General features: G+C 38.9%; 1 protein-coding gene and 1 non-coding gene across 2 annotated transcripts in view; both read right to left on the bottom strand.

The window, feature by feature from the left end:
* Positions 1-13,269: 13,269 nt before the first annotated feature.
* The window catches only part of LOC126367488 (uncharacterized), a 476,961-nt gene continuing 462,822 nt past the window's right edge, over positions 13,270-27,408 (bottom strand). Inside the window, exon 5 of the mRNA XM_050011023.1 lies at positions 13,270-13,391. The gene's annotated coding sequence lies outside the window, so the exon portion shown is untranslated. The remainder of the gene's footprint in view (positions 13,392-27,408) is intronic.
* Trnav-uac (transfer RNA valine (anticodon UAC)) lies at positions 23,395-23,466 on the bottom strand. Its single transcript has one exon. It is a non-coding gene; the product is annotated as a tRNA-Val (tRNA).

Below are 27,408 nucleotides of genomic sequence, written 5' to 3'. Positions count from 1 at the left end.
GATTTTTCATACAAAAGGATTTTCCCGCTAATTTCCGTTCCCGTGGGAATTTCGGGAATTCCTTTCTTAGTGCACCTCTACGGTACCTAAGGTATCTGCATGCCAAATTTCAAACGTCTAACTTGAGTGGTTTAGATTTTTCATACAAAAGGATTTTTCCGCTAATTCCCGTTCCCGTGGGAATTTCGGGAATTCCTTTCTTAGTACACCTCTACGGTATCTAAGGTACTTGCATGATAACTTTCAAGCATCTAACTTGAATGGTTTAGATTTTTCATACAAAAGGATTTTTCCGCTAATTCCCGTTCCCGTGGGAATTTCGGGAATTCCTGTCTTAGTACACCTCTACGGTATCTAAGGTACTTGCATGACAAATTTCAAACATCTAACTTGAGTGGTTTAGATTTTTCATACAAAAGGATTTTTCCGCTAATTCCCGTTCCCGTGGGAATTTCGGGAATTCCTTTATTAGTCCACCTCTACGGTATCTAAGGTACCTGCATGCCAAATTTCAAACGTCTAACTTGAGTGGTTTAGATTTTTCATACAAAAGTATTTTTCCGCTAATTCCCGTTCCCGTGGGAATTTCGGGAATTCCTTTCTTAGTACACCTCTACGGTATCTAAGGTACTTGCATGACAAATTTCAAACATCTAACTTGAATGGTTTAGATTTTTCATACAAAAGGATTTTTCCGCTAATTCCCGTTCCCGTGGGAATTTCGGGAATTCCTTTCTTAGTGCACCTCTACGGTATCTAAGGTACCTGCATGCCAAATTTCAAACGTCTAACTTGAGTGGTTTAGATTTTTCATACAAAAGGATTTGCCCGCTAATTCCCGTTCCCGTGAGAATTTTGGGAATTCCTTTCTTAGTGCACCTCCACGGTACCTAAGGTACCTGCATGACAAATTTCAAACGTCTAACTTGAGTGGTTTAGATTTTTCATACAAAAGGATTTTCCCGCTAATTCCCGTTCCCGTGGGAATTTCGGGAATTCCTTTCTTAGTACACCTCTACGGTATCTAAGGTACTTGCATGACAAATTTCAAACATCTAACTTGAGTGGTTTAGATTTTTCATACAAAAGGATTTTTCCGCTAATTCCCGTTCCCGTGGGAATTTCGGGAATTCCTTTATTAGTGCACCTCTACAGTATCTAAGGTACCTGCATGCCAAATTTCAAACGTCTAACTTGAGTGGTTTAGATTTTTCATACAAAAGAATTTTCCCGCTAATTCCCGTTCCCGTAGGAATTTCGGGAATTCCTTTCTTAGTGCACCTCTACGATATCTAAGGTACCTGCATGCCAAATTTCAAACGTCTAACTTGAGTGGTTTAGATTTTTCATACAAAAGGATTTCCCTTCACTACTCTGCTCCTATTGATTGTAGCGTGATGAAAAGTATACTATTACCTGTCCAGGAGTGTGAAGAATAATTGTACCAAGTTTCATTAAAATCCGTCCAGTAGTTTTTGTTTCTATAAGGAACATACAGACAGACAGACAGACAGACAGACAGACAAAAATTTTACTGATTGCATTTTTGGCATCAGTATCGATCACTTATCACCCCCTGATAGTTATTTTGAAAAAATATTTAATGTACAGAATTGACCTCTCTACAGATTTATTATAAGTATAGATAAGCAAATGCAATATTGCGTTTTAGATGAATTACTTTCATGTGACGTTTTTAGACTCCCAGAAATCACATTTTTAAAGATATTTTGATTATGTTTTTTACTACGCTTGAAAGTTTGAGAGCCTCTGCCTGTCGGTGCATTAAGTCGGGTGGACTTGGCGCGTTATATGTGCAGTGGAGACTTGGTGGAGCTAATTTAAAAGTTCCCTGAGACGGGGTCGCTCACCGGATTACATCCATTTTTGTCTCATCTACTTATACTCTGTTGCTATGTAAAGGGATGAATTTACGTCACTCTTTCACTACTAAGAGATTTCCGTGCGAGTTTATTTGTATAAAAAAATGTTCATCACATCAGTAATTTAAGAGCCACGCTCTCTTGTTGGTGTAGCGTTCCTCTCCATGCTATTTTTTTAGGGATAAATAGGGCTATGTTTATTTCATGATTTGATGCATTGGTTAGATAGAGTACAAGACATTATAACACATATTTCAAAAGTGCCTCCAAATGGTTAATGTAGTATTACACACGGTGCAGCTCGCCAGTTGTGTTACTTGAACTTGGCTTGACACGCTGCCGCGTGTCTAGATAATATTACTTATTATTATACAGAGTGGCCCAGAAGTTCACGTTCAAAATGAAAAATTGGATAGAGGGGCTCATTAGCTGTTAGAAACACCCCCATATATGTTCAGCGATTATTTACGGTTTAGGAGATATGATCCATTTTGTACCTTTTTCTAGTTTTTCTACCTTACTTCAGAAATAATCATTTTGTCGCTATTCCTTTCTTAATAATTATTTTATTTTACTTCATAACTATGGCTAAAGATATGTACCGCTATATGAAAAAATCAAAGATTATTTGACTGTTTTTCTAAAAATAAAGTTATTGGAAGTCAAAGTGAGAATTCGACCAAAAATGTTAAACTTGTTAAAACTTCGCCGAAGAATGATAGACACATGAATAAGAGACACATGATCATGTCATGGACCCTGAAAGTATTCCTAAAAATTTCTCCATTTAATAAACTTTTATAAACATTCAAAAAAGTAACCTTAATATGGGCAAAAAACTAAGTAATTAGACCAAAAATTGGATAATTTTTCATTTTGAACGTGTACTTCTGGGCCATCCTGTATATTAGGTACCTTTAATATGGTGACAGTAACACGTTGATTGCAACTTTTTAAATATTTTACAATTAAATTACATAAAAATCAATCTTGTTTTGTTTCCCAACGTACGTGTCAGTCTTACTTAAAAGAGCATGCAACATGTTACGAAACATAATCTAAAGAGATAAAGATAGCGACATCGGTTATCTCCCGTTTGATACGCGGCGAGATAAATCTATACATTGCATCAGGTGATTTATGAGTCAATTTTAACACCTGTTTTGTAAAGCAAGAGAAGGTATAGTTGAAAATATTATACATAAGTATATAAATAAATACCAAAGCGCTTTTATTGATCTTTCCCTTTACCAAAAAAAAAAAAAAAACAAAAAACACGAGGTTGTCTAAAACGTCGAACATGCGTGAAGACGTTGTGAGTTGAAGATGCGCAAAAAGGTGTGTCAGGATTCAGGATCGTAATTAGTGTTTTTTTCTGTCGATATACTTCTTTTGCGTACCCCGACGGGAAATAGGCGTGATGTTATGTATTTATGTAGTAAAAAGTAGCCAATCAGTAAGAATAATAATACAAATGGATCACTGTTTGATAATGGCCCCGATTCCTGCAGACACCTCCTAATTTTATTTTAAGTTATACCTGTCATTTTCTTATCCACCGAAAAGGAAAGGGACGGATGATTGATAGCTCTTAATTTTAGGAAGAATGAGTAAACGAATGAATAACCCGACCGAATCAAAAAGGTATCTCGCTGGTATGCAAACCGTTTGACGTGTGCTGTCAACTTAATTCTGTCGGGTTATTGGCCGATGTAAAATTTTTAGTCGGTTGTTTTAGATTTCTGCTTAAAATTGACGTGTATTCCATAAATTTTATGCCTGTCGATTACCCGTCCCTTCCGTAACGTTATTTATTGTTATTCACAGTCTCAGTCCAGCATAGACGGTAAAGGTAAGTAGGTACTTCTTCTTCTATCATCTGGCGGCCTCTGTGGTCCACTAGTTGAGCGTCACGAACCGGAGGTCCCGGGATCGAATCTCGGAGGGGACATTGATCACAGGCTGATCAATTGATTGTCCGTGCTTCGGAAGGCATGTTAAGCAGTTGGTCCCGGTTACTACCTACTTACTAATGCAACAAGCACAACGCACTTAGCGTTGTGGTTACATGATCCATGTCCAGGGCCTTTGTTGGCTCAATAATAACCCGGGTTGATGGGGTTGGTAATCCACCTCACAACCCACACGATAGAAGACCAGGTACTCAAATACTTTTTAAATTATCTGTTATTTCTACAATATGAAGCGATCCCGGTACTAATAAAAAGCCTAGACGCGAACTAGTGCGCATCTGAAAGTAAATGGCGCAGAAACGCACGTTGCAGTGCCTAAAGTGTTCGTTGAGCATTACTGACGCATAGTTACCCGTTATTGTCCCCGGTATATGGAGCATGGAGAATATGGAGAACGTCTCGTCTGACGATGAATATTGATCTCTCTTGTTTTACGCTCTGTTGCAACTTGTTTTGTCGTGACTGACGTAGGTAATTACTGACTCCGTGCAGGTGGAACGACAGATCTTGATCCGGAAAATATTTTACGTTTATTGTATACTGATATATGTAGTCATCGGTACGTTAATGCAGGAGGGAAGGGGCAAGTCACAGCGACTGTAATCTGGAACCTGACAAAGGGCAGCAGCAACTATCAGTACTATTCAGTGGCGGAGGACAGGAGTCCTTGTACGGCTTTGAAGTAGAATACTCTGGGCGCTATCCCACTCGCGTCAAACAGAGTACGGCGGGGTGGAAGGCAAGAGGGAAACCTCTGCCCTAGTTTTCCCTAAAAAAGCAGCATGGAAAATGCTACACCGACAAGAGCGTGGCTCTTAAATTAGTGAGTGATGCTCCATCCACCACAGTGGTGATTTGAAGAAGTAAGTAAGTCAATCCCGTAATCTTTAACGAGGCGGAAAAAGCCACCAGAAATCAGAAGACACCTTGCAGCTACTTTTGATATCCAGTCCTAAGGTATGGTGACCGGTATGGTGACAGATGATCGATTGCCCATATTATAGTCCGACGTGTTAGAATGGACACATTGTTTACAGAAAGATAAACAGACGTTATTAATATATTTTTTTCTCTATCGCGTTCCATTGCTAAGCAAAAGCCTCCCCTCCCTTCTTCCACAGTTGTCAAAAGAAGACAAAAGCCTTTCAAGGGGACTGGCAAGACATCTGCCTAGATAAAGTTAAATTATTGCGGGAAAAATATTTTAAAGATATTCTTTATTTAATATACAAAGAGGAAAGTAATAAAACAATAACTTACTTAAGTACCTAATCTTTTGTAAACACGTGTACACACTCAAATCTAAATATAGGTTGAGCTGCCAACGAATATTATTTCTACAAATATTATATGTCAATCTAAAAAGTTTTTGTACCATTATTCAGCAATTGAAATAACCTTTACTTGTAACAAAGGCGATATTTTAATTTCAATGAAAATGGATCTAGTTTACATTTTCATAGAACTGGATTATTGTAAAAAACGGGAGCAAGAAAATTTTACATGAATGTTTATATTACGTGCCATGCTTACATGTAAAACTAATAAATAGTGGCCCTGATTCCTGCAGACAACGCGTAATTTTATTTTAAGTTATATCCGTCATTTTCATATCCGTCGAAAAGGAAAGGGACGGATGATTCACAGCTCTTAATTTTAGGAAGAATGAGTAAATGAATGAATAACCCGAGCGAATCAAAAAGGTACGTCCCTGGTATGCAATCTTGTTACGCACCCTTAACGTATGCACATCGCTGTATAAGCATCGTCCTCAATTTCAACATGCACAAGTAAACTGCTGACGCGTGGGAACGTGTCCCGTCAACGTGCCACATGACGACAGCAATCGCCACATCGAATTTCATTCCTCGTGTTCTGACATTCTTGTACCTAATATCGGACAATTATCACGTCTATTGTATTGTAATTCTTTTATAATTAAATTTATTAAATAAAGTTTGCTTTTTTTTGAATCCTCCGTTGTGACCACGCATAATTGGCGCAGTCGGTAGGATATTCGGGATCGGTTCGCGCTTCTTAGAAGATTTCCGAACATCGAAACCTGTGCTGCGTGCGACCGTTCCTGTGGCTATCAAGTCGCCGAAGCGAATATCCTGAATCTACGCGTGGCTCCAGCTGAGGTGAATCCAGACATTGATTCGTCAGAAGAAAGAAACTTGAAGAATGCTGTAAGTGTCTTGAATCTTTCAATTCCTTGCTTTCCTTAGTCCTATATAATTTTTATTTAGTTTTATTCTAATTCTTCTTTCTTATATTTTATACTGTGTGTGTTTTACATTCTCTGTATTATAGATATATATTTATGTGTAACCGATATAATAATTAATCGTAAAAATTTTTCATCCGAGAGAATCACGTAACGTTAGGGTAGGGGATAATAATAGATTATCCAGTAGGAATAATTGTATGGACGAACAAAGAGGTTTAGAAAGCACGATGGCTCACGACGACGTTGATGTCATTTACAAGTCACTCAGAATGTTGCCTGAGTTTGACGGCAACCCCCACATTTTAACCCGCTTCATTAACTTGTGTGATCAAATTGTTCTGGCTCATTTTAGGGTAGGACCGGGGCATGAATTAGCTAATCAAGCTCTTATAAATGGCATACTAAATAAAGTCACAGGGCACGCGGCTAGGTTGATCAATTCTAATGGGCTACCAGAGAACTGGAACGGGATACGGAGCGCGTTAATCAATAACTTCGCCGATCATCGCGACGAGACCGCTTTATATAATGATTTGTCTCTACAGACTCAAGGATCAAATACCCCGCAAGAGTTTTACGAGCGTTGTCGATCTTTGCTTAGCACTATAATGACGTATATTAGTCTTCATGAAACTGTCACTACCACCGTTGAGGCAAAACGCACTCTATACCAAAAGCTAACTCTGCAAGCGTACTTACGCGGTTTGAAAGATCCCCTTGGGTCTAAAATTCGTTGTATGCGTCCCTCCACCCTGGAACAGGCGCTAGTGTACGTTCAAGATGAGCTGAATACCCTGTATATGCAACAGCGTAACGAAGGGGTTGGTAGGAACGGGTGGAAGGAACAAACTTTCAATGCTAATACCAACCTACCCCTAAATAACTTCGCGCAAAAATTACCTGCTTTCGGTACGCCTGGTCCATCAAGGCAGCCGATATTTAACTTACCTGGCCCATCGCGACAACCGCCTATACAATTGCAACCTTTTCAAGCCTGGAAACCTAATATACCACCCCAATTGCAACTACCACGCGGTCCTTCTCGCACACAAATGATGTTCCGCGCCCCTCCGCCGAACTACAACCCCCAAAACAACACGTTCAGGATGCCGCCTAGGCCACAACCGCAGCAATTCTCTAACTTTAATGCTGCGCGTCCGATGAGCGGTGTAAGTCATTACACTCCTAAGGTTTTACCCCCTACGGGTGCTGGCGGACATGACTGGAGGAAATTCGGTAACCCGCCTCCGAGCAATTACTTCAAGACGCGTGAGATGAATTTTAACGAGATGTGTGATTATGGCTATGAAGCTCATTACGATTACGACTACAACTATGACTATCCTGAGTACTACCAACAAGATTATTCAAACCATGAACAGTACCCAGTTTATTACTACGACAATGAACAGTATCCTCATGCAGACACCCAAGCAGTTGAGAGTGTAGCTCCAAATTCCTCCTGCAAGGATGAAAATTTTCAGGAGAGTGCCAAATCAGAAAAGCCAAAATAGAGGTCAACTTTCATATTCAGAGGCAACTCAGCTACATACAAATTAGCAATCCCCCTTTAAAATTTCTAATCGATACAGGAGCTAATCAGTCATTCATTAGTCCACAAGCCGTTGAAAAATATTTTAATCACATACCCCTAAATTACGACCCTTTCGAAGTGACAAATGTACACGCAACAAGTAAGAATGACTACTCTATAACTCTACCATGCTTTCCTGAGTTTAAGGAACAGGGTGACATCACCCTATTCGTATATGATTTCCATAACTATTTTGACGGCCTTCTAGGATTTGATTTACTTGACATATGGGACTCTAATATAGATCTTAAAAGCAAAATGTTAACAACCCGCAACTCTAAAATCCCAATACAAATGTACGATTCCCGAAACACTAATTTATATGAAGAAATAATTCCTGCTCAATCATCTAAATTAGCTAGACTGCCTATAAATAGTCAAAACGGGGATGTATTAATTACCAGCCAAACAATATGCAACTGCCTCATCTCAGAGTGCCTAACTGAAGTAAAAAATAATCGTGGTTGGGTAGAGGTTACAAATACCTCATCTAATGACGTCATATTTTCTATGGATCGTCCGGTTTCAGCTGAAATATTCAACACAGAATGTGAAACTACTGAAATCTGCTCAGATCGCGTTGAAAAAGTATTGTCACGACTTCGTACTGAACATCTTAACGCGGAAGAAGTCGCTAACCTACGTAACCTTTGTGCACAGTACGCTGATGTGTTTTATCTTGATGGCGAACATTTAACATTCACCAATAAGATAAAACATAAAATAAAAACGACAGATGAAATTCCAGTGCACACGAAAACCTACAGATATCCCTATATCCATAGACAGGAAGTCAGAGATCAGATAGGGAAAATGCTTGATCAGAACATTATAAGACCTTCAGATTCTGCCTGGAGCTCTCCTATTTGGATAGTACCCAAAAAGGCTGACGCTTCCGGTAAAGTGAAATGGCGCCTTGTTGTGGATTTTAGGAAGGTTAACGAGAAAACTATCGACGATAAATATCCGATACCCAATATCTCAGACGTACTAGACAAACTCGGCAAGTGTCAATACTTCACCACCCTTGACCTAGCAAGTGGCTTTTACCAGGTGGAGATGGACCCCAACGACATCCACAAAACCGGATTCAATGTCGAAAATGGGCGTTATGAGTTTCTCAGAATGCCCATGGGCCTAAAAAACTCACCATCAACCTTTCAAAGGGTAATGGACAATGTTTTAAAAGATCTCCAAAACGAAGTATGCCTAGTATATCTCGACGATATAATCGTCTTCAGTACCTCCCTTCAGGAGCATATAATAAACTTGGAAAAGGTGTTTAAGAAATTACGAGAATCTAACTTCAAAATCCAGATGGATAAGTCTGAATTTCTGAAGTTGGAAACCGAATTCTTAGGTCATGTCATCTGCGGAGATGGTGTTAAACCAAATCCTAACAAAATTACAGCCATTAAAAACTACCCCCTTCCCAAGACACCAACCGAAATAAAACGTTTCCTTGGATTACTGGGATATTATAGGAAATTCATCCCTGATTTTGCACGCCTCACAAAACCACTTACTCAGTGCCTAAAGAAAGGATCTAAAATAACTCTAGATCAACCCTATATCAACTGTTTCGAACACTGTAAGACATTGCTTACCAATGATCCCGTACTGCAATACCCGGATTTCACAAAGGAATTTCTATTAACAACGGACGCGTCTAATGTGGCCATAGGAGCAGTATTGTCACAGGGTGCAATAGGGTCCGACAAACCAATTGCGTATGCTTCCAGGACTCTTAATTCCAGCGAATCAAATTACAGTACCATCGAGAAGGAGCTCTTAGCCATTGTATGGGCTACCAAATACTTTAGACCGTATTTGTTTGGTCGTAAGTTTAAGATCATTACAGACCACAAGCCACTACAATGGATAATGAACCTTAAAGAGCCCAACTCACGGCTTACTAGGTGGCGCCTAAAGCTTAGCGAATACGACTACACTGTAGTATATAAGCAAGGCAAATGCAATACTAATGCAGACGCCTTGTCTCGTATTGAGATTAATAACGATGAGCTAAGTTCTATCATAGTTAATCCATCGGAAAAACCACCTTCTTTAAATGACTCTAGAACTCTAACCGCTCCAAATTCTGCGGGTGAATCCAGGACTATGACTGTTCATACCGACAATGAAAACCCCATATTAGAGGTTCCGATTACGGATGAACCCCTAAATAAATTTACTAAACAAATCATACTTACCGTAGTAGGCGACATTAAAGGGAGAACCACTGTAACGAAACCATTCGAGACTCATACGCGGACGTCTATTCAATTGTCACAATCTAACCTCGAGGATGACGTCATTAGTGCGATTAAAGAGTACGTTCACCCAAAAATTAAGACAGGTCTAATAATTAATCCACCCGAAGAAATGTATAAAATAATTCCCATAATACAGGGCGCATTCAAAAACTCGGCGATGAATTTATGGTTAACCAAAAATGAACTAGAAAATGTTAGGGAATACTTAAGACAGCAAGAGATCATTAACAAATACCACGACGGCAAAACCAACCATCGTGGTATCACCGAATGCTACCTGGCTTTGTCTCACAAGTACTATTGGCCGAAAATGCGCGAGCATATCACAAAATTTATAAATGAATGTACAATCTGTGGTCAGGCGAAGTATGATCGCAACCCCATAAAACAAAAATTTCGATTGGTTCCACCCGCTAGCAAACCTTTTGAATTAGTCCACTTAGATCTTCTTACCATACAGTGTGAAAAATATTTAACGATTGTAGACGCTTTTTCAAAGTATGCTCAAGCTTATTATTTAAGGGACGGAACAGCAATCAGCGTAGTTCAGGCACTACTTAAGTTTTGTACACATCATGGTATACCTATAACAATAGTGACTGATAACGGTCCTGAATTTAGTAACCAACTCTTTGCAGAATTTACAAGGCTCCACAAGATACAGCACCATAGAGTAGCACCCCATACACCCAATGAAAATGGCATTGTTGAGAGGTTCCACTCAACAATACTGGAACACCTTAGAATTCTAAAACTCGAACAAAAAAATAATTCCGTAGTCAATTTAATGTCTTATGCAATACTAGCCTATAACAATACCATACATAGTTTTACGAAGTGTAAACCGATTGAAGTAGTTACAGGACATTTCGACCCTCGTGACCCCTTCGACATAGATCTCTCCACGCACCTGTTACAGCAGTACATGACAGACCACAAGCTTAGTATGATTAAAGCTTACGATTTAATTCAGGATTCATGCACGACCCTACGTAAAGACTTGACAGATTCCCGAAATAAGAATAGACAGACCGAAGTGGAGTATTCACCCGAGCAACAGATTTTCATACGTAATCCAGTCGCTACCCGACAAAAAATAGCCCCTAGATATACCAAGGACATAGTAATGGCGGATCTCCCGATTCACATATATACAAGGAAAAAGAAAGGCCCAATAGCGAAATCCCGTCTAAAAAGAGTTCCTAAAAGTGCCCAATTGTTGCAGGACTCTCCTGGTACTTCATCTACTTCTGCAGCCGGCGTTAATGCAGGAAATAATCCTTGAAAACCTTAGCAATGGTCCAGGTGTATTACCCTTCAATTTAGGCCCCACTAGAATCATTTCCCACTATCACTCTTTTGTGCAACATATAAACTTACAGGACCTTCAAAGTAAAATTTATGAAATAATTAACCAAATAGATAATTTCAGCCCCGAGCTTAATAATAGAACTTCATCCCTATTCGAACCCCACATAGCCTACCTAGAACTTAAACTCCATAAAGTACTTGAGCATTTACAAACTTTTGAATCGAATCGTATAAAAAGAGGTCTCGTGGATGGTCTAGGCTCGGTAATAAAGAGTATAACCGGCAATCTTGATTACGCGGATGCCTTACATTATGATAGAGCTATAAAATCGTTACAAAATAAAGAAAATGAGTTAATAACTGAATTCAACAGCCATGTTAGTTTAACTAAAAATTGGACGTCTCAGTATTCAAAAATAATCGATAGTGTTGTAGCCAATCAGAATCAAATTCAAACATTAATGAACAAAATTAGTCAAAGTATAGCAACCAAAGAAAATGATCTGGTAAAATACGCACATCTTGCACAAGCACTCGTTATTTTAGGTGATAATGTAGATTCTATATCATCAGAAATAACAAAATTACAAAACATATTAGCTTTTATTAAAACTTCAACCACTCACCATTCCGTTATAGGTATAAAAGAAATAAAGTCTATGATTAACAAGCTACATAACTTATACGGCAAACAAAGTATAATCGATCTAGATATCAGAGAGTATTACGATATTATGAAATTAGGCTCTTATTACTCAAAGGATGAGATTGTTATAATATATAAATTCCCGATTATTCTATCTCAAGTATATAATCTTTATAAATTATCTATCGTACCCAATAAAGACCATGAAATCCTTATACCCCGCTCTCCATTCCTTGCAATATACCTGAAAGATTTCAAGTACCTACAAGCGGAATGCCCGAGGACAAGCAAGGGATACCTGTGTGAAGAGGATAGGAAACTGCAACGCCGCACACCTCAGGACTGTATTCACCAACTCATCACTACCCAGCAAATAACTGTAACATGCATACCGACCACAGTCTCACTAGAAAATTCAGCATTCGAGAAACTTGACGACAAACATTATACTGCCAACTTCCCTACCTCAACAAATGTTCACCTATCCTGCGGACAAGATTTACACAAGACACTTCAGGGCAGCTATCTCATCATCATCCCTCATCGATGTTACGTCGAGACAACAGAATTTGTGATTTCAAATACCAAGGATCGTCTGAAAGGTCAAGCAATGCAAATTATGGACCTGCCTAAAGAAACCACGGGGACGCAACAAACCCCATCATTCAAGTTAAAATCAATCAACCTGGACCAATTACATAAAGTCAACTCCAAAATAACTCAGCAATCACTTGTGAAACCCTACAGGGACAACGGTTACAGCCTTTATCACACTACTTTACCAATGTACGTTGTGATAATAAGTGCATGCGCACTCATTAGCTGCTTAGCATATCGCAAGTACCATCTGAAACAAGACAAAAGCAAGCAAGAAAACTTTGAAGAAATCGAACTGCAGCCGCAACCAATTTACGCCATCCCAAGGGTTGGCTCGGATCATCCCCCAGCTCAATTTACGACGAAAGTCTTCAATACTCGCTGTTCTACGGGGGGAGGTGTTACGCACCCTTAACGTATGCACATCGCTGTATAAGCATCGTCCTCAATTTCAACATGCACAAGTAAACTGCTGACGCGTGGGAACGTGTCCCGTCAACGTGCCACATGACGACAGCAATCGCCACATCGAATTTCATTCCTCGTGTTCTGACATTCTTGTACCTAATATCGGACAATTATCACGTCTATTGTATTGTAATTCTTTTATAATTAAATTTATTAAATAAAGTTTGCTTTTTTTTGAATCCTCCGTTGTGACCACGCATAATTATCTGTTTGACGTGCTGTTTACTTAACTGTGTCGGGTTATAGACTGATGTAAAATTTTTAGACGGTTGGTTTAGATTTGTGCTTAAAATCGACGTGTGTTCCATAAATTTTATGCTTGTCGATTACCCGTCCCTTTCCTTTTCGGCGGATAAGAAAATGACAGATATAACTTAAAATTAGATGGTATTTACAGGAATTAGCACCAATATGTATATTATTATAAATATAATACACTTATATTATTATTATAAATATTACTTTATTCACAGAATACGATTTCATTATTCGCCCGAAAGCATCCATTGCGAACAAATTCGGAGGGCCTTTCATATTTCATAATGTAAATAAGGTAAAACGTAAATCGGATTGGGAATAGGTAGGTTTCATTACATGAGTCCCGAATCAATCATTCCCATCAGTTATTTTTAGCTGTAGTAGGTTGGTAGGTATGTCGTTTGGCTGGTTTTAGAGCAATGCGGTGCTCGATAAATCTCTTTCAAACTTATAGGTCTAATGAACATTAGATAGATTGCCAAAATGATGATAATCAAGAAACTTGTAAGAATTATTTAAGGTCACTATTACTCTTTTTCAACTAACAAAAAAAAGAGTGCATAACCACATTTACTACCTCTCGACCGAATGTGCCCATCACGATCGCAGCGTTACCCCGTTGGATGGCGAGGGAAATCCCCAAGTCCCCGCCGTTTCGACAGCAAACGACACAAAGTCATACGTCGATGCCAGGTTGGCATACTTACTGTGCTTGAGCCCGGCCGCTGCCTCGGCTGCTGCGGCGGCGCGGCAGTACGTTTGGTCCCTCTTATATGAGAAGCCGTATACGTGCTAACTAGGGAATGCAATCCCGCCTCGAGATCGCAAATTCGAGATCCCGCGGCATTGGAAATATCAATACCGCGAGATACCGAAATTTTCGGGATCTCGTCTAGTTCACAAATAAACGTAAAGTTAGAATGGCTGAAAATGATGAAAACTGCTTGCTTGTTATAGATAGTAAGGTTATATAAACCAAAATATTTTTAGAAAGAAAACAAATACCTTTATTTCAAGGTTTCTTTGGAAATCAGCATAATCAAAACAAAAAGTATAACTCAAAGAGATCCGCCCAATCCCGTCAGTCTTCGGGAATGATCCCGAAAAGTTAGACGAGAACTCGTGAGAACAGGATCCCGCGAGATCGGGATTACATTTCCTAGTGCTAACGCATGTGGCGTTCCACACCACACGTCGACCTTTTTTCCATGGAATCAACGTGAGGACGTCCGGCCGCTTACCGGCAGAATGGAACAATCCTGGAGGCTCCTGCAGTATAGGAATACATATACAGTCATGAGCAGTATAATGTAGGTACCCACTTTAGGACTCTGTCGCACTAACATATTTGACATTTGGTGAGACTTACAGTTCATTTTGTCAAAAAAGTTAATGTGACATGGTACCAAAGTGTATACATATTAATGCTCGTGACCGTACATACTTGTATGTAACTCTTGTACGTACCTCTGCCCTGTATTCTATCGATTTTCCATTCCGGGCCACGAGGCGAGGATGCGGGCCCCGCGTGATAAATTGAGCCACCATGACTGTGAAAATCACTGCCGCTACCCTATTATTAAACTAAGTAATGGCATCCTTCTACATAGGTACACTTTTTTAATGGCCGGGGGAAAGTGTTTCAATTTCCTTTAATATTTGTTGGGTTAGAAAGATGGTGTTTATGATGGTACTGGGTAAGATGGACAGTTTTATTTACACATACTTACATAAACTCTCGCCGATTTACCACCGGGGTAAACAGAGTCTATGATGGTTCGACAGTTTTACACAGTGACAGTCACAGTTGGACAGTTTTATCAACTTTATTTTTTGATGTTCGTCAAAACCAAATCTACCGTGTTTTGTGATATGCCCCCACTCCACAAGGATTCGAACCCGGAACCTCCGAATTGTGAGTCTAACGCTCAACCAGTATGGCTATTAACAGTCTCTGTGGTCCAGTGGTCGAGCAATGGCCCTGGGGTGATACGTGCCTTATACACGTCTGACAAAAAGTCACTTTCTGCGACTGTTCCATACGTAGGTATGTACCTAGTCATTACTTGAGTAAAGTCAGGGGCCTTTAGCGATTCAACATCACTATCTTTTAAATGTAGTATTACCTAAACTGTATCGGTATAGCATTCAGAAATAAGAATCCTTACGTTACAAACATAACCTTACCTTATCTGCATTTCTTTTTTGCAGAAGAAACTTCATAATACGAGAAAAAGGTACATAAAACTTTATGTAAGTAATCGTTAAAATTGCAGTAAAATTATGAATTGTTTAGAAACTGCGCAGTAGTACTGCTGATAAATGTTTTTTTTTTAACTACTTACAATAGTCACTGTGGTTATGTGGTACGCCAGCTTGCTTCTCAAACGGGAAGCGCCGGTTCGGCGATCCGATTACTCTAGCCATAGAGGCGGCCAATCAGCTCGCGACACCAAACACTTCAGGACCCCGATACCGACCCCGCCAGGGTGGTCGACGATTTCTCTCAATCAACACTTATCGCTATCAACCCGCTAGGGTCGTTAATTCTTTCAAATATTTTTCCCCTCAGACGACGCCCTGAGCCAAAGTTCGCGCTCAACTGGGTACCCTCAGGCCTGTTGTCTTAAAAGTTGTACCGGGTGAGAGCCTTCCGCGCTCTCCATTTGTCCGGCCAAGTAGTTAATGCCATCTGCGGCAAATTTACAATAAGTCACTTAAAAAAAAACAACGCCGGGTCGGACCCCGGTACCGGACATGCACCAATGAGTTATTAATTTATCGTAAGTGCAGTTTATTAGACGGCGATACGACTCACCAGACGCTGGTCTAACAGAAAGCTCGGTAAAGTGTTAGCACTTAGTTCATCTTGCGATGGAAGTACCTGTGACTACCCCAATTGGGATGTAGTCGTGAGCATAATGTTATACATTATATAGATGGTAATATGGTATTTCTGATACGATATGTTAATTTTAACAGCCTCCGTGGTCTAGTGGTTAGAGCGTTAGGCGTATGATCTGGAGGTCCGGGTTCGATTCCCGATGGGGACATTGTCGAAATCACTTTGTGAGAGAGTCTTTTGTTTGGTAAGGACTTTTCAAGCTAGAATCACCTGATTGTCCGAAAAAGTAAGATGATTCCGTTCTTCGGAGGGCATGTTAAGCCGTTGGTCCCGGCTATTAGCCGTAAAAACACCTCCACCAACCCGCAGTGGAGTAGCGTGGTGGAGTATGCTCCATACCCCCTCCGGTTGATTGAGGGGAGGCCTGTGCCCAGCAGTGGGACGTATATAGGCAGTTTATGTAATGTTAATTAGTTTCAGACTCCGTTCCTAAGATTCGACCTTAGAACCATTGTCATAGACTAAATAATATGTCGCGCAGTTGATAAAGCGTGATAACTCATTATAACGCGTGACATACTTGCTTAATAAGGTCATGGGTTCAAATCTCGGGTTGGACTATAAACCATTGAACCCGAATTTGTTTTTGAATTCATGTTTGGGTCATAATAATTGATATCACGTGCTTACCTAACGGTGAAGGAAAACATCGAGGTTTTTTTCATTAGGTTAGAACTTGCAAGGTCAGATGGCAGGCGCTTCTATAAAAAAACCGGATCCGTCAAGCTAGGTAAACAAACCCCTCGAAAACGAGAAAGATAACACAGTAAGATGATTTGGTTGTTCACATGACATCACGCCTGTATCCCCAAAGGGGTGGGCAGAGGGGTTTTGTTATACACCCACCCGTCAGCTATATTAGAGTCCCATGAAATAGGGGGCGAGCCTATTGCCATTAACATACATACATACATACATAAACTCACGCCCGTAATCCCAAATGGAGTGGGCAGAGCCACAAGTAATCAAAGACAACTTGCAGCCACTGTTGATACGAAGCCTGTTTGTTTGTGCCCGGTTATTGCCATTAACCGGGCACAAATTGTGGGAACCACATGATGTTCATTATCTGGCTTCAAAACTTTATACGTCTGATGCAAACGTATAAAGTCGTATTCAGTGGTTTAGGGCCCGAAAAGGGATTTGAACCTGTGATACTGCGATGTAAGTCACGCGGTCTTCGCGCAGCGCTATCACGGATTTAGGTATCGTAAACAATACCTTCTTACCGGGAGTATATCACTCATACTCCACATAGGGTGGAAGGGTTACCTTCTAGTGGTCCACCCTGGGCAACGGCATCACCTGACTCCTCAGTCAGTGATGACGGCTGAATGATCCCCCAGAGTGGTAGGACCCGTAAGGGACCGCCTGGCTTGCGACCACCCTCTCACTAAAGACCAACTGCAAGTAGCTTGCTGCGTTCTGTCGCGTGTGTAAGAGTGCCGGTGCCTTTCTGGGTATGCTCGTTCCTCCGTCGATCTCTTCTTCTCCTCGTGGAAGAATGAAGTCAAGAGCAAACCCATCTTAATTAAAAAAAAATATATATCTCCGTTTTTGAGTGCAAGCAATATTTTCGAAAGTATGCAACCATACCTCGCAGGCAGTTTTTTTTCCAAAATCGAATGACCCCTTTTTCCAATATGGCCGACAACGTAAGTTATTTTGGTATAAATTTATTAGAAATTTTAATATGTGATAGAAATATGATATAAAATAACACGATAGAAGATAATAATTAATTATAATTAATTCGTGTGGGTTATGAGGTGGATTACCAACCCCATCAACCCTGGCTTCAGGGTTACTATTGAGCCAAAGGCCCCTGACATGGCTCATGTAACGACTACTAACTTGCATCAGTAAGTAGTATCCGGGACCAACGGCTTTCGGACAATCAGGTGATCAGCCTGTAATACCAAACTAGGGATCACAAATTGATTTTCGTGATATGTCTCCACCGGGATTTGAACCTGGGTCCTCCGGATCGTGAGCCGAAACCGAGCTCAGAACACTGGACCACGGAGGCCGTAGATTCCGAGATATACTGATGCAAGCCATCAATCACAACTGACGATCAAAATTGATGGTTGTCAACAGTACGCATTGTTCAAATACACGGTAAATCGCCCTTCATCTGTTTTTCAACACGAGTACCTATAAAACGTGTTTACGGAAGTATCTTCCATTCCACTGCACACTTGATTACAATCTGAAACCTTTTTTAAACCTTCGGATTGTTTTTCAGCTAAAAAACAACAACAACAGATACAATTGATAAACAGGCACAACTTCCCTCGTGTAGGCTGTGACATCAGAGAGCTGTTCTCAGGGTTACTATTGAGCCTTCGATTTGTATGTATGGTACAACCGCGTGGTACAACTGATACTGGTACCACAGGGTTTTATTCTCCCGATGGGCCAATCGTCTGATGGTACAACTACCCAAATACAATCCCTATGTTCGGTTGTACCACGGGTCATATAGGCATGTAACGACTGTACCTATATATCTATTTACTTCTGACAAATTGTTGCTGGGACCGACTGCTTATTAATATAAAAAAAAAACTTGTCATCTAATCGGACCTCGAATCCCTAAAGCCCTCTGAGTACATCACGTTCACCGAGATGGAAAAAAGAAAAGAAATACGAGTTCCTATTTATTTATACAAGCAATATATTTTTAGGGTCCCTAAAGCAATGTCGATATACGAAAGTAAGCCAATCGATACGCTAAGATAAACTCGGAGAAAAAATGCTGTGTGGCTTTCGTGACCTCTGTCTCGCCTTCAGAGATCCACGTGCGAGACAAGACTAGTGTGGAAATATGTCCCGTATAGTCCGGATATTACAATATCGGGACCTTGTACCGTAAAAAACCGGGACAAGAACATCGTGAGAGTTTTAATTCGAAACAAAGTACGTACTTACTTATATAATAATTTTAAAATACCTCCTTCGTTTCTCTGTTAGGTACTTTGTTATTTTAGAAAAGTAGTTACAAAGATTTTAAAATGTCAAGTAAGTACAAAAACGGGACGTTATTTTGTGCATATAATATTTATGTGTTTCATATTTAAAAACGGAAACTTGGATAGGGAAACTGCGCAAAGAAAAAATATAGTTAGTATCTATATAGGTCGAAATTTACAGACAGCGCGGTAACCATTACGGTTACCTCGCTAGTCCCGAATTGACAAGCGCTATTTTATCTCCTTGGTTTGGTATCCCGTCCGTTCAAAGGATTTACGGGACTGTTCTTATAGCCATTGAAAATCGGGACGTTCAGCCCATATGGATACACCTGGCAACACTAGAAAAGACCTTGATATTTTACTCACATTTTTATATATTATTCAAAAGGGTCTTTCCGTTTTCTTGCTTGACAAATCTTCAGACTATGTAGAGTAGTTAGAAATTAATACGAGTATATATAATTCAAGACCAGAATAAATTTTATTTTATGATTTAATGTACTTACGACAGATTTTTTGGCCGTTACTAAATGAAACTAATGTCATATTATGTCTTTAAGGATTAAGGCAGGTTGATATAGCAACAATATAATGACACCGTTAAAAAAAAGACAGAAATGACTTCATTATAGAAGCTTCAATCATGATATGGACGTCCTGAATTAAAGGATTCTGAAATCCTTTAAGCACGAATAGAGTTGACAAATTATAATACGTATATTTGTATCTTTTATAATTTGTTTAATTTTAATTGTCACAATATTCTTTTGCTATGTATAAAGTTCCTAGTTCCTATATTACTCTTTGTTTATATTGCTTAACTAATAAACCTTTTATTTAACAAATTTCGGTTCCATTTCTTTTTTGTTTTTGGTACCTATATTATTTGTCTGATCACCACCAACCCAGGTAATGCAGTGGTCACCAAACCATGACCACCAGTGCAGCTTAAGGTCACAGCGTGCATTTCCTACTTCCTAAGAGAATTTCCGTTTGAAAAACAGATTGATTTATGAAAAAATATCTCGAAGGGCCTCGAAGCAATCGCGCAAGAAATGTAATGGGAAATCTTATTTCCCGCTTCTGAGGAGATGAAGGGCATTCATTCGCCCTCAATTTTTTTTTCCTAATCATGCTCCGTGTTGGGCGTAAAAATGCCGAGCCGTAAATTGAATAGGACTAGAGAATAGGCGGCAATATAATACAGATATTATCCCTTAAATAGCTACTTGAAGAGGGTATATCAGCCGATATAGATATCTCTCTCTTTTATAACCCAAAAAGCATGTGGAATATACAAAATTACTCTCATCGGGTAGACGCAGGAACCACGGAATTACTTTGAAATTAAGTACTTATGTATTTTTCATCAGTCTTCAAACATACTTGACGGTGTTGATTTTACTTGACGTGACCTACAAAAAAAAATGAACACAATGAATGAATGAATGTAATGAAAATGGAGGCGGTTACTCCACCAACAAGAGCACAGCTCTTAAAAAAAGAGAGAGAGTGAGAGAGAGAGACCTTCTACCACGTTATGTTCTTGGTAATTTATGTTATAAAAGTATCATTTTTTTCTGTAATTCTATTTCGATGCTGTATATTGCCTTCTACAAGTTCTTTATTGGAAATAACGTCTAAAGAAACAGACGTAAACGTAAATAGGGACGTATGTCCCACTACTGGGTACAGGTCTCCCTTCAATCAAGCGGAGAAGGTATAAAGCATATTTCACCACGGTGATCCACTGCCGTGTCTTTCGAAGCACGGAATCATCTTAATTTTCGGGACTATCAGGTTATGTAGTCTGCAATTTTCTGGGCAAACAAAGGACAGTTTCAAAAAGTCATTTCGACAATGAACCCGGGCCTCCAGACCGTGAGTCCAACTCTCTTCTGCTGTTGTTTCTGTTGCTGTGAAAAAATAAAACAGAAACATTTCATAAAGCAACAAGTACTTACTGTTTTCGATGTGGGCGTGAGATGTATCGTTTTTAGTTGATTTTATCTTTTATCTGAAGCGATAGTGATTTGATAGAGATGATAAGATACATCAGGAACAGTTGAACGCTATTGTATTTGACAAGTTGGATGTAAACTTTGTTTATTTATTACTAATTTAAGAGCCACCCTCTTGTCGGTGTAGCGTTCTCCATACTACTTTTTGGTAAAAATAGGGCAGTGCTTTTCCTCTTGCCTTCGCGAATGGGATGGCGCCCAGAGTAGTCTATTTGAAAGCCGTACTAGGACTCCTGTCCTCTGCCTCTGAATAGTACTGACAGTTGCTGGTACCCTCTGTCAGGTTTCAGGTTACAGTCCCTGTGTCGCCTCTTCCGTCCTGCATTGCCGTACCGATGGCTCCGATCTCCGCCTCTGCAACCGGGTTTCTCTTATTCTCATTCCTTCCATCTACGGACAGCCAGGCGTCGGCGTGCATTTCATTCTTATGTTGGGGATATACTATCCGCACTAAAAGTTTCGCCTCTTTCATTTCGATGTGAACAGCGAAGGATTGAAACTGTCTGCCGTCGTATCTTTTCCAACTCGTTATAATCTTGGAGTCTTCAAGGCTAGAGTTTGCTAGGTAAGCGTGATCCACCGTAGACCACATTGTCACTTACCGCGAGCCTATAATATAAAAAAATAAGCAAGTAAAAATTCGTTCTATGTTTCATATACACTCTCAATTTAGCAAATCTAATTAAATATGAACAACTATATTTTCATAAATGTCACTAGACTAGACAATAGATTATAAATTCTTAAGCAACTCACCTTAAGGAAGAAAGTCGGTTTAATAATAAAAGGAGGCATTAGAATCCGAGTGAGGTCGGCCATTATCCATACAACGTATATCCCAGTTGATAGAGATAAAGCAATCTGCTTCATTAATTAGGAATAATACTACGTTCGTATTGCGAATCTTGCTTGAGGCTAATTGCCCAATTGGATATGTGGCTGTTGAGAATACGGATCAATTTATTGATCAATGAGGGACTTAACAGGCTACGTTCTTCTTCTTCTTCGTTTCTTGTCTCTTCTTCTCCTCAGCTTTAACACCTTGCGAAATGACGTAAATTCAAAAATGTTATATTGACCTTCAACAAGTTTATCCATGATAATTACGTTGAATAAATGATGCTGATTCCTGTTCCGCAAAAAAATAATACATCAAGCTATGCAGAGTTTGTATAACAGACACATGCATCTTCTATTTTTGTTTTTGTGTATAAATGATGACCCTTGTTACCCCCAGGCGCAACATATCTTACACATATTATTATTCTGATCAACATAAAGAGAAGCAATACCCTCGTAAAACCGAGATTTCCAGACAAAATAGTAAAACAATGGAGTTTGGATTTTAAAAGGACTGTCGGCGTTACGACTCTATAGGTAGCAACATAATTCTATACATATCTGATGCGTACAATTATTTTTATCAATGCCCTTGGCGTTATATTATTTATTTTTTGAATAATTACGTAAGTAACCGAGCAATCAACAGTGGCTGCAAGTTGTCTTTGATTACTTGTGGCTCTGCCCACCCCATTAGGGATTACGGGCGTGAGTTTATGTATGTGTGTGTGTGTGTAACCGAGCAATGAGAAAATAGGTAATTATCACGTTAAATCTGTACAGCGCCATCTATATTGTTTTAGGGAACGTAGCCGGGAAAATCCCTCATTGAGTATTACCAGGTCATAGGTAAGTAAAATAAATAGGTATTTTATCGATTAATAACCGTCTTTTTGCTCGCGTGGACTAGTTATGTGCCGTCGTCTCCATGCAGGTAAGATTATTTTTGAAGTTTCATTCTGTTATGATTGAAACTATCTAGCTAGGTTTTGTTAGCAAAAATCACATCCCAATCCATAGGTTTTCAGTATAAGACTTCTCCCAAGAGTTATCCCGGCTCATGGGGTCCGCTTACGTAACCTGAAGATTTGACAGGTCCGGTTTTTATTTACAGAAGCGACATTCCAACTCGCAAAGGTTTTCAGTATAAAACGACGATATAAAAATCTCTCGGTACACAGATAATAAAATCTTCTTCTATTGTGTCTCTATCCTGGTTTCAGAGTTACTATTGAGCCACCAAAGGCCCTTGACATGACCCATGTAACGACTACGTATTTACATCAGTAAGTAGTAACCGGGATCAACAGCTTAACGTGCCTTCCGAACCACGGATCGTCTTATTTCGGACGATCAGGTGATCAGCCTGTAATGTCCTAACCAAACTAGGGATCACAAAGTAATTTTTGTGATATGTCCCCACCGAGATTCGAACCCGGGACCTCCGGATCGTAAGCCCAACGCTCAACCACTGGGCCACGGAGGCTGGTAATACAATAAGTTCCTACTTATACTTACGTCTAATGTCCATAATATACGTATTATAAAGAATCTTCGCTATCGGATGAGTAGGTAAGTAGTAAATATATGACCACGCTGCTCTTAATTACATAATGGATCTAATTATTTACAACATAACATACACTCACGTGTATATCTCCAATCGGTAGATTATTTATACCTACCTACCTAGTTATATAATTTAATTGTAGGATAGAAAATATTATTCTTTTAGTATGTGGCAAGCAGAGGCGGGTCGAAGTTTACTACAGCAATAAATAATATAAAATTGTGAGATAAACTAATATTGCTGCCTCCGCTAGTAGAATGCTGCAAAGGTCAAAATATACCACGTGTTTGCTACCCACCTACTACAAGAAGTAGTGACATAAGTATTTGATATTTTGGTAGTCTTTGACATAATACTACGCACGCCTCCGAATATTTTCTTTCACATTTTTGTATGTCCTATTCAAAGAAATAGTTCAAAGACGTGTAGGTACTCCGCATATCTAAAATTGTCAAATCCCAACAACATTAAAGTCGTATAATTGATATCCTACCAAACGCCATTGTTTAACTATTGTAGTTTAACAATAGGGTTTGGTTTTAAAAGGATATTCAGTTTTACAGTCTGGTAATCTAGGTCTTAGCAGGTTAAAGACGTTTCTCACGAAGTACTTACCTGAAATGTTAGTATTATCTATGTTAGTATTACCTATGACACAGATCATATGAGAATAAAATGATCATATACCTAATATACCGCGTATTCCTTTCCATCAAGCAAGCTCATTTTTTATTTATTTATTAAATCTTAATACTAAAAATACAATTTGTCAATGACCTGCAAAACTGTCATGTAGGTGTCCTTGCGTTTGAGGGCACATACGCGTGCCACTAATTAAAAACTACTATTTCAAGTGAACGTATGCAATCCCACATTATTTTGCTTCACCAAATATTATATACTAAATATTTAATATTTGAAGTCTATACTCCCCATATTAAAGCAATGGACATCTTCGTTAAGGTAATTGAATTGAACCAAATATTCAAGTTTGGGTTTTAGCTGACGACGTTAATTTGAGTTCTGCTGAGCGAACTTGGTGAAACTTGGCCACACTTCGGCAAACTTTACACCAATAACTCGTCCTGAACCAACAAAATAGATTTTAGTATTAAAGCCCAAGTTTTATGGTAAATAGTGATAGCAATGTCTCAATAAACGTCATTGCTGTGCAAAGTTATAATAATCCACGATAGGCATAAAGAAAAATACTTACTTTTATCTTAATCTTAACATTTATGTACTTACTATTTTGTTAGTAAGAAAAATGGTGGCGTAGCCGTAGAAGTCAGCTAGAGTCTGACCTATTTATGTCGTCACAATTTATTTTTGTATACTTAATTTCAAATTTAGTTAACTAGCCTAATTTTCTTCTTCTTTTCGAGTCGATGGCAGACTTAAATACTTAGTACCCCAGTATTTGGCTACAGAAATAACATTACCAGTAAGTAACCAGCACCAAGTACTCGTGTGTGCAGAATTGTATAATTTTGAAGGATTTGTATAATTATTCAGTTGACAAACGTCAGTTCCTGAATGCTATTTTGTGAAATGTCGAAGGTAAATTAAAAAATGCAGTGCCATTTCAAGGCACATTAAGGAGTACTTTAACTGTTTGAACATAAAGAAAGTACAGCGATATCTTGTTACAGAGTAATTTTCTTTTAGTGTTTGTATGTCTTTGTACGTCCTATATGTACAAATAAATAAATATATTTCAACAGGTATTCCTCGGAGCAATTCGGACCTATGTAGTCTTGAAGGTTTGTCATATTTTTAATTTATAATTAATTAATTTGGCCGCCATCTTAGGTACGAGAGTTGGAGCGAAAGGACGAGGAAACAATTAGGACCGAATATTCTCAAGGTAGGTAGGTATAACATTTTGTCCTATTCATTTTATCTAATTCTTTCCACGTGTTCCATAATTCTTCGAAATGAAAACTTCTTCATTAAGCGCTTTAAGGAAATCCGGTCTCTAGAGCCCTGAACATAACGTACGTTACAATAGATAATTCACTTGGCTGGAAGTTGGTCCCAACGGTCGCCAACTTTATGACTTTCGTAAGTGCCAAAGAGCGGAAATGTGGTTTTAACATAAATGTATAATTTTATAAAGGCATATAATATTGGGTTGTTTGTGGTACTTATTAACATGTTATAGTATTCAATTGTCTATTTGTAGCAGGTACACTAGTATGACAATGGGTTTAGGATTTTATTGCATCCGGCCCTTACGACCTTACTTATCTCACACCGCGGACACTTCATACAAAAATTTCATTCTTACCGTGTTCCGCCTAACGCATAAGTGCGAGTGAGACACAGTCCGTGCGCTCTCTCTTTTACTCCATAGCGGATTATAGCCATTTAGTACTGAATTCAGACCCAAAGAGAATGAAGTCGACTCCCGATACGAATTGGTGTGGGGCGGAGAATTACCATTCTATATGCAGTATTACTCGTATATGCTTATTCTGAATTGAGCCAAAAGTTTTTTAGTGAAATGTGGCTCTATCAATTAGTATTATGTTAGATTGACTCTAGGGGTGGTATTAATAAACTAATCTCAGCTTCGAGACTGCGCTCATGGTTATGTCAATGTGACAGTTTTTATATAAAAACAGGGACTCAGCTGAGATTAGTTTATTAATACCACCATAGTCTTTAGCGATAATAAAAATTGTAATGATGAAAGGTGAAAGTGTACTTACTACCGAAATCCCTCACTGTACACTTCAAAGAATAAAAAATGTTAACAAATGAGTGTTCCATAAAAAAAAATGTTAATAGCGAATATACGGTCCAAATTTTGATTGTACAAAACAATCTTCCTCTAGATCCTACAACGCTGCGTCAAAGGCTTGAATTAGTTCCATAAACATGAAGGCACATTAGTGTTGAAACATGGTACGATCAAAGGCTTTGAAAGCTTCTAGCCACATTAATTTCGGCTGATCTATATACAGCCCCGATGTTGCGCCTTAGCTGTCGAAATGTCACAGGTTCAAGTTCAAATCCCTTTGGGCACTTATCGGAATGTTCATAAGTCTGGGGCTAGCAGTAGTAACTTCGAGTTCAAAAGGAGCATTCATGTTTTTTCGTTGTTCATAATTAATTTTTGATTAAGTTACTTGTTTAGTTTAGACCAGGGTCATTGTATTTCTTTTTTTAATTGTCAATTTGTGTAAGTTTTTAGTTTGATGTTTTTGTATTGATATTGAGTTTTCGAGAATAATTTCTTGCTTTCTAGTTACAGTTTGACTGTTTAGTTTAAGCGGTATACTTTACTATTTTTACAATAATAGTTTGAACCCCGTAGTACATACATAGTCATTTAATTTTGCCGGTTTGTGTCACACCACATTTAGATAAAGGTCTCTACGTGTTGATTTCGGCCCCGCGCACGCTTCCAAAGAAACGGGACTCCACAGGCCTAAAATATGGAAACGACATACAAACAATAAAAAATACTTTCCACGTATAGTTATAAAACAATTGATAAATCTTCTTTTTATCGTGTGAGTTGTGAGGTGGAATACCAGCCTCATCAACCCTGGTGTCAGTGTTATGATTGAGCCGCCAAAGGCTCCTGACATGGCTCATGTAACGATTACTCACTTACAAATTGGTAAATATTTAAAGTGTAAATATAACGGGAAGTGAATAGTTAATATGGAAGTAGGAAATTGCAAATAAGTACGTTACGATATTTCCTCAAACAGTACGATAAACAAATATCTAACTAAGCTCTGCACACACTACACAAATAACTAGTTAGCTATACCAACATGTCGCTCCGATTTGCGTAACTAACATAAATATTCATGACTCAATTAAAACAAATGAGCGAGGGTA

Source organism: Pectinophora gossypiella, chromosome 6 (genome assembly GCF_024362695.1).
Source record: "Pectinophora gossypiella chromosome 6, ilPecGoss1.1, whole genome shotgun sequence".
Lineage (NCBI taxonomy): Eukaryota > Metazoa > Arthropoda > Insecta > Lepidoptera > Gelechiidae > Pectinophora > Pectinophora gossypiella.
This window is presented reverse-complemented; position numbering and strand designations above follow the sequence as displayed.